This window comes from Pangasianodon hypophthalmus, chromosome 19 (assembly GCF_027358585.1).
Source record: "Pangasianodon hypophthalmus isolate fPanHyp1 chromosome 19, fPanHyp1.pri, whole genome shotgun sequence".
Taxonomy (NCBI): Eukaryota; Metazoa; Chordata; class Actinopteri; order Siluriformes; family Pangasiidae; genus Pangasianodon; species Pangasianodon hypophthalmus.
In genome coordinates this window covers 8,845,552-8,856,787 of record NC_069728.1, presented here as the reverse complement: position 1 = coordinate 8,856,787, position 11,236 = coordinate 8,845,552, and positions in this window count along the sequence as shown.

Below are 11,236 nucleotides of genomic sequence, written 5' to 3'. Positions count from 1 at the left end.
TGTATACCTGTAATACAAAATCCATTCCTCTGAAACCAATAGCTTATAGATAAAATGAGTATGGTTAGAAAAAGCTATGAGTGGTTTGTTAGCTCTTTCAAAAAAAGGTAGTTAGCCTTAACATGCGTTAGGTTTTACATGCAGTTTAAAGCACTGAGCAGCAGTTGGTTTCAATTGAATATTACAAACCAAATTTGTTTTTCTTTTTTTTAACTTAAGTAATTTAAATTATGCATATTTGGTGAACAAATATTGAGTTGTAAGTTATAAAGCCATAACTTAAGTAATGTATTTTGAACTTGATTCATAGACGGAATATTTTTGTAATGCATCTATGTTCAAGTTAATAATGAAATTGATGTAATTTAAAGATACATTTTCTGTGCCTTAAGCCATTTTTTTAAGTATTTTTCTTCTGCGTATACTGAGGTTTCCTATATCTGCATATAGTACATTATGAAAAGTTCTATTCTTATATAGCAGATAGTCTTGCCAGTCTGAATTATTGCTTAATTGCTCAGTACATAAAGCTCTGGTGCCATTTCATGTTTGACTGCAAACCAAAAAGGCCACATTCTCTTGGAAACTGTTTATTGATTATTACCATACTTCTGTCAATTTGTATGCATCATGCTCAGATATATCTGTCGGCGTTAAACCTAGTGTAAGCTGAAAACAGTTGCAGTCCATTTGGACAGAAATAAGGGCTTTAACAGGAAAACTTCCAAAGCCTCTGCACATTGAGGGGCCTGCTATACACCCACCTGAAGACTGGATCAGTTTACTGGAGCGTAATGAAAGCCACACACACTATATCACGATGTGAAAATACCATTTATCCTCAATATGGTATTGCTCAGTGTAATGGCAGCTAAAATCCTCCCCATGAAACATCAGTGATTTTTGATACGTCTGAATTCTGAGTACAATTTAGGTACATTTTTAGCTAATCTGTATTTTTGCTGGAGATTATAGTTGCACATTGTTATTTGTTTTAGTTATTAAAGTAATCCAGTAACCTCTGTGGCTCTTGATCCAAGACTAAAATTAAGTCCCAGACTAGAATCTATGAATCAGCTCTACATCCACTTTGGTACTAATTCTGATTTTAGTAACAAAAAAGCAAGGTAAATGTATTACTGTAAGCTTAAATAGCACTTGTTGAAGTTTAAAAATGTGTAATTTTATGGTACGACAACCAAGCCCACCCATTTCACTTATTTCAGACTGGGATTTTATTATTATTTTTTTTAATAATATGTGGGGTTTTGCTTACCTTTCATGCAATGTTCTGTGCAGTCATGCCAGCAACATTTAGACTCATCTTTTCATTTGCTTTACTATCCAGTGCCTTATATTATACACTGCACAAAAACAGAGAAACAGTGTAATGGGTACCCTGTGTGTTAAATTCAGATGTATGTATTTATGAGCCTTGGAATGCTATCAAGCATGCTTCTAATGATCAGTTTTCTCAGAGAGATAAGAAAAGCACTTAGTCATTTATGCAGTTCAATTGTATCATCATGCCACTCAATTTAATGGGCTTAACTGTACTGATGTTAGCAGAAAATGTTCTAATTTGACTCTTTGTTTGTATTTAGAGTTTACAGCTACATTTTTGTCCAGGAACGTTGAGACATACATTTTACACCATTTGTTATCTCTGGTGAGTCATGTTCAGTTCTGTCAAATAAATGTCATTGTATGGACCTGAGTATCTGTGAGAGTCAGCAGAGATAAAAATTTGTTTACAAAGTGTTTACAATATTGTGAGTGTAGATAGTTATTGTATGAGGAAAATATACCCCCACTGCATTTGTGCTTATTATTCATTTTCCTTTTTTTGTAAAATATTTATCCTCCCTGGTTAAGCTACCAGAAGGGGTGGGAATGTCAGGTGGGTGGATGTTTTATGAGCTAATTTCTCTTTGGAGCTTGCATGCTTTGCTTCACTTGCACAAATGTGTTTTATTTATCATGTTTCTGGCCTTAATGTTGTGTCTTCCTTCATTATTAAACAATGGCTACAGGGAATGACTATCATGACAACAATGAGCTAAATTGGCATTTATTAATAATGTATATTGTTGTACTTGTTTTCTTTTATAAGGAAAATTAAAAAAATACATATTGCAACAACTTTGTCCTTCTCCAGCAGTTGACGGTGCCAATGCTGAAATTGCCTTACTTCAAGCCGTCTGCCACTTTGTGTTTTTTTTTTTTTTTTTTTTTTAATCTTAAGCCTTCCAGAGTGTACACACCCTTGACCTGAGGGAATATTAATTGCCTGTATCCATGCATCCAAAATCAAATCACTAAAAGTTTCGTTACCTTGTCTGTGAACCTTATGGGTGGCTGGCGCGGAATCAGAGTGTAGGTCTTGTACAGTGCCTCAGCACCACTGTACTACATACTTCCTTGCAGTGCTCAATGGATCAACATTTGCTTTGGAGAGTCTGCATGTGCTGTTGGCTACAGCCTCGCCTTTGTCTCTTAGAAAACCAGGCCTCAGTAAAACCAGGCCTGTGAGATTGGGACTGTTCAACATTATTTCAAGACATAACAGCCATAATCAGACTATGCTCCATCTTCAAAACTAAGATAATTTTAAGGTGAACTGGGAGCTTTCCAGGGATTTCCCTGAATATGAAATGAGAAAGGAAAGTAGAGCAGGTTTCAGGTTTGCATTCCCCTCATTCTCATAAACATCTAGTAATTAGGATAATGACTTGTAGAGAAGAAACAAAAGACGGCTATATGATCTTTTCTTGATGTGTGTGGGGGGTTGAAGGGAAGAATCTTGGAAAAGTGTCAGTGCAGTATTTGAGCTGGCACTACATCGTATAGCATCTGATAGAAAACTCTATGAGGGTTTTATTTTTGCTTGGACATCAGTCTTCGCATCTCTGCACACACAAGAAAAGCGAGAGAGGCCATACCCAAACCAGTCAACACCTCAGTGTTACACTGCCCAAGATAAACTTGATTCTGGCAAAGTCTCAGCTGCAGATGGACTGTGTTAAAGTCCATTTGAAAGGGCCTTTAGCATCCACTTAGCACTACATGCTGCATTCTGCTACACAGTATGTACTCTGGGCTATTACGTAACATAGCGTGGCAATTTGCACATGAAGTGGCACTTGTGTTCGCTGAAAAATTGCTTTACATTAGCTTTTGCATATAGCATTGCTCAGTGCACTCCCTAAGCCAACTATGATGGGGTCGTGCCACTATAACACACTTGTGCTGAATGTGTTGTGTGAGAAGTAGCATGCTGACAATTTTAGCATTTTAGTGAGCTATCACTGTCAGCAGGGACCTGGGTTATGTTTGCTAGGGAGTAAAATGTTTTCAGTGATTAAAGTAGTGAAAAATATGAAGTAAGAAAAATATGCAGAAGGATATGTGTACAATGTAATTCATGTTTTTTGGTATCATTTTCTGTTTGAAGCTTTGCACTTGCAAAATGCATGGTGTTGAATAACACATCAATTAACAATGACAGTGCAAGATTTCTAAATTGTTTGTTTGGGGGACAGCTAAAGTAGTATTATATAATAAGTTTACCTATACAAACAGTGAATACAGCAATTATTTGCTAGTTGCAGTAACAACTTATTAGTTGTTAGAGTTGTTATTTGTAATTGTTTGAGAAATATTTGTATGAAATTGAAATTTATATGAATATTTTTTTACACATTTGGTCCACTTTTTGGTGATGTCTCCTTTAAAACATAAAACCTGACAGATATTTTTTTACTATAACTGAGTGTAACCGTAATAGTGTAAGTGTTCGGCCATCTGTCATGAAAGGGAGGCAGAAGCGGATGCAAATGCAGTTTAAAGTTTTAATGAAGAAACTGGGAAACAAATCCAAACAGTGGTCAACAACGCAATCCAAAAACAGGCAAAGGCCAGGCGATCAGCAAAAGACAACAATGAGGCAAAATCCAGAATCATGAATGAGATACAAAACAGAGTCAAAACCAGAATAACAATACAAGAATAAAGGCTTGGTAAGTTCAGGGAGATACAAACACTGAGTGTTACTTTGCAAAATAATGTGTGAGTGGAGTCCTTAAAGTTATTCCTTATAGTTAATTTTGAACGGGTTGTTGTGATGAAGTCTGTTGACTGTGAGTGTGACAAAGTCCATGTGTTTTGGGAAGTGTAGTCCTTGGCAGCCATGTTTATAGGGCATGGTGTGTTCCGGGAAATGGAGTTTCTTGTCGGTTCTGGTGTTGACCTGACACTATTTTGGTACTTCTTCATCTTTTTACCTGACCCATCAGATAGGGTTTATACATGAACTTGTTGGTTTGTTTCAGGATCTTGTGTGGCCCAATGTATCTGGGATTTAGTTTCTTACAATCCTTGGGTGTTTCTAAAGTCTTTGGTTGCCAGCCAAACTCGGTCTCCGGGTTGGTATCATGGTGTTTCCCCTTCGTTGTCGGTTTGCATTCTCTTTATTTACTTGGGCCACTTGTTCTATGTGTCTATGCATGCTTTCCCAAAACTGTTCACTCCTTTTAAACCTTTCGTCCACTGCTGGTGATTCAGTGGGATTAGCTTTCCATAACCAAGCACACATTGGAAAGGGGTTAGTTGTATCGCTGTGTGCCTTAGGGAATTCTGGGAGTATTCAGCCCATGGAAGAAACTGGGCCCAGTCCTCCTGGTTCTAGGCACAGAAGGTTCTGAGGAAGCAGCCAATCTCCTGGTTGGCTCTTTCAACATGCCCGTTAGTTTGTGGGTGGTAACCTGAAGGTAGGCTCACCATCACTTTTTTTTTCACTAATTTTTCCATGAAGCTTGACCAGACTCATGGTAAACTGTGTGCCTCTGTCACTAACAATGTCTTCTTGGATTCTGAAGTATCAAAACACATGATTAAAGAGCAGTTCTCCTGTGGCGAAGGCTGTGGTTAAACCAGGCAGGAGAATGAGGTGCAGTGACTTTGAGAATCAGTCTGTGATTTCCATGATGACGGTGTTGTTGCGTGATTCAGGGAGATGATGAAGGGTACTGTGATGAAGGGTACTGCAAGGTGAGACAAGGATTACTGTGATGTAGATAGGGGCATAAGTTATCCTGCTGATAAGGTTTGAGGAACCTTGGCTTGTGCACATGCGATGCATGAAGAGATAAACTGATGAACCTCAGTCAACATGTTGGGCCACCAGTACTTGGCCTGCAACACATGATAAGTTTTGTGTGTGACTGGGTAACCTGTAGCTGGGGCAATATATGCCCAAGTGATGAGTTTGTGGCTCATCACATGGACACAGGGCTGGGGCACAAACTTCTTACTTGGAGGCCAGGAACTAGGGATTTGCTAAAATCGGTGTGCATGCTCTCTCCTGGTCAATGTCCCATGTAACCGTACCTATGCAGCAGAAAGGAGGAAGGATGTGCTCCTTGCTTCTTTCTCTTGGTCTAGCCACATGCAAATGGGACAGAGAATCTGCTTTGATGTTCTTGGAGCCCAACCTATAAAAGATAGTGAAGTGAAATCATGCAGAGAAGCAAGGACCAATGGGTTTGGTGAGGGTTAAGATGTTTGGCCATTTTGAGATACTCAGTGAATATGGTGAATGGATGTGTGGGTCCCTCCTGCCAGTGATGCCATTCCTCCAGTGCCAGCTCCACTGCTAGCAGTTCTCTGTTCCTGATATAAGTTCTCATAATTTTGCTCAGATGGCTATAACTTCTTAGAGTAGAAGGCAGTGAGGTGTTGTTTAGGCTTGTCCCCAAACCACTGAGATAAAGGCTCCCACTACAGAGGCATTGACTTCCACTATGAACGGTTTGGATGCTGGATGCTTTAGGATCGGGGGCCATGGTGAATGGTCTTTTGAGCTTGCTGAAGGCCTCCTCAGCGGCACTGATGTTTAATCCCCTTTTTGAGGAGAGATGTCAAAGAATGGGCAATGGAGCTAAAGCCTCAGATGAGGCCTCATTGATAGAAATTCACGAAGCCAAGAAGCCTCTGCAGATCCTTCACTGTTTTGGGTGTGGGCCACTCCATCATAGCAGACGCCTTGGTGTGATCCAATGTTGCCCCTTCTGGGCTCACGATGTACCCCAGGAAGAAAATCTTGTTCCATGTGAAATTCGCACTTCTCCCCTTTGACAAATAATTGGTTCTGTAGCAGTTGTTCGAGGACTTGTCAGACATGGAGAACATCGGAACATTCTAGGGATGGGGAGTAAATCAAGTGATTACAGTCATTTGACAAAATCTGTGTGTGTTGGGAAGTGTAGTCTTTGGCAGCCATGTTTGTAGGTCAGGAGTTTCTTGTTGATTCTGGTTTTGACCTGACATTACCTTGGTACTTTTTCATCTTTTTACCTGACCATACAGTAACTATCTCTATTTATATATCTAACTATATGTAGACTGATTTGATGATCATTTTGCTGCTGTGTAGTTCACATACTATACTATACTGTAGGGCAGGCTTAGCAAGGCATAGCAAGAATCATTCAGCAGGTTCCTCTTTAAAGAACGCTGCAAGATCAACAGATTGATTGACAAAGTTGGGTGATATGAGCTTAGGCAAGAGTTGTCGGGTTACCAAGGTTACTCCCACACCATCTGGCCAACCGCATATGCAAGGCTTATTGCTAAAGAATGCAGTTTCCCTACACTCTTCTGGCCAAAGTGATTGCTAGCACAAAGGCTGTCTTCGGATAGATCAGTTCAGCATCTTGTATGGGCTCGTAAGGGAAGGACCTAAGGGCCTCTAACACAAGGATGAGGTCCCCGGCTCGGTTCTTTGGGGAGTACAGTGGGCAAGGGTGACTCTATCCCTTCAGAAAGGCTGTGAGAAGTTTTTGAGTGCCTAGTGAGACACCATTCATTGTGCTGCAGTGCACAGCAATGGCTGCTACAAATACTTTTAATGTAGATTGAGACTTAATCTTGTTTAACCATTCTGGCAGAAAGGTTATTAATTTAGGCACCTGACAGTGCACTGGGTCCATATGATGGAGTGCACACCATTCATTAACTAGTTTCATTTGAGAGCATACCATGTATTTGGGGCTCTTGCATTCAGTAATGTTTTTTGTATTGTTGGGTCATAATCCTTGACTTGACCTTCCCTCTGAGAGGCCACACCCATAGGCAAAGGCCAAGGGTGCCAAATCATCCAGTCTACCTGAGATAACAAATTTTGCTGAGGAGGAATTTGCCAAGGTATACACCAATCAGTGAAATCAGCAGATTAAACCAGGGCTAGCCGGGCCACTTTGTGGCCATGAGCAGGGCTCTGTGTCCTGATTGCTGAATTCTCTGCAATGTTGGCAGAATTAGTGGCAGAGGTCGAAATAGAATAGAATAGAACAGAATAGGCAGTGAGGCCAGTTGTGGGTGAGTGTGTCCTGAATGCAGATGCCCACTGGAGATCTGAGGGCATAGCTCTGACCATTTATGATCTGTCCAGGGCTGATGAGGTCTGCTCAGATGACTAGTTCAAGAGCCAGACTGTGACCACTTAAAGGTACCTTGGTTTTGCTTGTTTCTAGTTTCTGAAATCTGTGCTCTTTTCTCTAGGGCTTCTTTGGCTGCAGGTCCAAAGAATGACATTGGCACATATGGCAGGTTACACAGAGTTGATTTGCACATGTTCAGCAGTGCAGATTGTGCTAATCATACCTGGCACCATCCAAAAATGAGATTTGCAGAGGGCAGCCCTGTATCCTGGCATAAATGTTCCTATCACCAGAAGTGCAGTTACAATCAGCTTACCCTCATCACAGAGGACCATTTGCTGAAGGACTGAAAGGTGAGTGCCAAACAAATTCACAAAAACAGTTCCCAGCAAACTGAAAAAATAAGAAGTTGGTAGAAGTCTATAATCAGTTTTCGAGGTCGGTTACCTGTAGTGCCGATGGTAGTCACAAGTCACAAGTTTTGTGGATAGCTCCAAAATATTCAATAAGGTCTTACATGTGCATGAGATGAGATTAATAAAAGGACAGCTATCCACTGGTGAGGGTATTTTATAGCAAAATACTAAGTCACATGACTTTGTGGTAAGGTCATGGCATGTGCGCACACACACATGCCTAGCCATGTGTTAATGTTAATGTGTGCGTTGGTGGTTAGAAGGGAAGTAGAAGCAGTAGGGGAGAGCTGATTGCTTGTTTGCAGTGTTACAGATGTGCCATTTTGCAGGTACAGTTGTGACACAGGACTCCTTTAGGTTTGAGTGACTGGTCAATATGTGTAAACTTGCAATTGATGAAAGAACTAAATATGTGCATGATGTTATGCAGAAAGTATGAAGTCTAATATAATTTAATGTAATTTGTAAATTGTTGTAATTTGTAATTTAATTTTACTTCTACTTTAATTTTATTTCTACTCAAACCATGTTACCATTGTGTCAGCTTTCCCCTACTTTGGTATTTGCAGTTTCTAAGTTAAGAGTAACCTCTATCTCATGTATTATCTCTTTATACATCTTGTGTTGAGACAGTGGATTGAAAGTGCAGTATTAGGGTATCACAATAATTTTACTAATCATTATTTAGCATGCACATTTCAGAAACAGAAGTAACTTGTTTCTTGTAGTAGTAGAATCAGTAACACCAACACTAAATAAACCACAAATTATGTTATAAAGCTGTTAACGTTGCCATAAAACTGCTGTATTCACACATATTAGCTATGAATTAATCATGACATGTGATAATATGTGAACAGCCTGTAATGAAGTACTGAATATTAAAACTGTCTTCTCTGATTTTCAGAGGCATTTGATCTTTATGGAGTTTTTCTCATATGGTAGTGAAGCAATATACTCATATATATTGTTTTATGTAATGTTCTTATCTTTACCAGCATACTGCACATTAATGGTATAACTATCTCAAATTTCCTTGCCACTGTATACCACTGTATCAGTATACTGTAACACACTTACATTCTCCTGATTGGGTTGCTGTATTGTGTTGTGAGCACCAGTGCAAAATGAGAGGATGGAAGCAAATATATACAGTTATATACAGTAATATATACAGAATCTGGTTCATTTGTGTAAATACAGTTATTATTGTGTCTTGTGGACTGCATGTAAACATCTGTTCTGTGAAATATTTTATTTAGGGCAGTACTAAATAAAAAACAAAATGCAATTTTATGATCCCTCTCATTTTTTTATATTATTAACATTTTGCAGATTCTGCAAGGCATATGTAAACTTATGACCACGACTATAAACCTTTTACACCATATTAAACCATTTTAACATGCCACCACAATGATGTCAGATGATTTGAAGCCAATTCAGTGTAGCTCAGTTTGCTGTATCAAACTATCATTGCTATCACAGACAGCAATGATATTTACTGAGTTGGTGCTATGTAGCTTTCTGGAATGACCATTCGCATATCTGCATTATCTGATAGAGGAAAAGATTTCACCTATAGGCTTAGTTAAAGGCTGTTTTTTAAATCACTTCAGCTCGACTGCTCCATCTAGTGCACAATTGACATTAATGCTGAAAAGTTGATAAGACATAAGAGATAAGAAAATTATTGGTGCCTGCATGTGTTGAGTCTAATCCTAAACAAATGAAAGCCTACAAGAACCTTATTAGAAATAGCTGAGAATTTCAGAGGGTATCAGTTGAATAGTGAAAAAAATATGCTTTTAATTAAGTAATTTTTGTGGTTGTTGTCCTCATTATCATAATCCCTCGATTATCAGTTTAAAGACTCTTGAGTGATGGTAAAATCTTTAAGGTTTTTTGACATGTCCATGCACAAAATCTGAAAGATTTTATAACTATAAGCTATTACACTGCACGCCAAACCCGCTGCCCCATAATTACACTAATTGAGAAAATCTTCTAATATCAGGACCATGGATAGCTACCAGTTAAACAATAGCTTTCTTTGTTGAGTCCTCAAACTGGTGCCAGGAGTCTCAGGTTATTCACCATCTACACTGCTCATGATTGAGTGTTTCAGGCACCAGAACATTCGACAGGACAGAGCTCTGACTTGTGCCAAATATTCATGCAACACAGGCCTTTTCCATAGGTCCGGGCCAAGCAGTAAAATGTGAAATATTTGGACAGAAACTTCATCTTCAAATGTAGCCAGCCATAGTGGAGCATGGGCATGGTTCTCGTCAAAAAAAAAAAATGGCCGTATAAACTTTTTGATGGGGCCGAGTGTTAATTGAGAACTAATGAACTGGTAACGCAAAACAGTGCTTCCAGGGGCCGTTTCTGATGACTGACATACAGGCTTGGTGACACCATGCCAGTTATTTCTGATCTTCTATTTTGGAAAATGACAAAGTAATTCCAGCCATTGGGGCGTGCCAAAGCGTTTCATCGATGCCCATGTCTGCTCTTCGTTTAGACTCTGGCTCTGTCTCCAAATATCCCAAATCATGTTATTATATTAATGACAGATTTTATAGTTTATGACTGGAAAATCAAACATTCTTGATTTCCTGGGGAGTGTGCAGAGATTTATAAAGCTGAATGATAAAGAAAATTTTCTTGACAGCCAAGCAGCTGTGATGGCTTCTGTGGGCAAGGCTGAGTGCAGAAGCAAAAGATTGTTCTCTTATGTGGAGAGATATACTGCGTGCTGGAAGACAGACGAGAGGAACTTAACTGTCCTTACTCCTTTTTCAGGCACCAAGTCATTTCATAAAAGAATTATAATCATCCCAGACATAATGCGATGGTCTCTGTGCCCACATCCTGCCACAACAGGAAGAAATTTTTGAAATATCAAATTAAACCTTAAACGTCAGTCATGGTGCACATTTGATCCCAGGTTAAATACTAAGGACGAACATCTCTTTTATATTCCTGGTTTTACTCAATCACCTTTGTGGCTAAGTGATATACTAGGCCTCATTACTCTCTGAGCACTATATCCAAACACTACCTCTTTGATCTGCATTCAGTGCAAATAAAGAATCTTTCTGTGCCATCTCAGCATCACTGATGTCCAGCATGTGTATATTTTGCCAGAATGAAGTATTCTGAAGCCAGAAGTCCTTCTGGTTAGGTCATCAGCTCCATACTCAAGCCACAGGCGTGCGCCCGTCATAGCACTAATCCCCATCAAGTTCCACCACATGTCACTCACACTGCAGACTCCGAGAAACTAGGCCCATGCTGAGGAAGAACCCAATACTCTTTTGCCATATGAAAAGTCAGATTTGGGTTTCTTCAACTTGTCTTAATAAAAATGACATC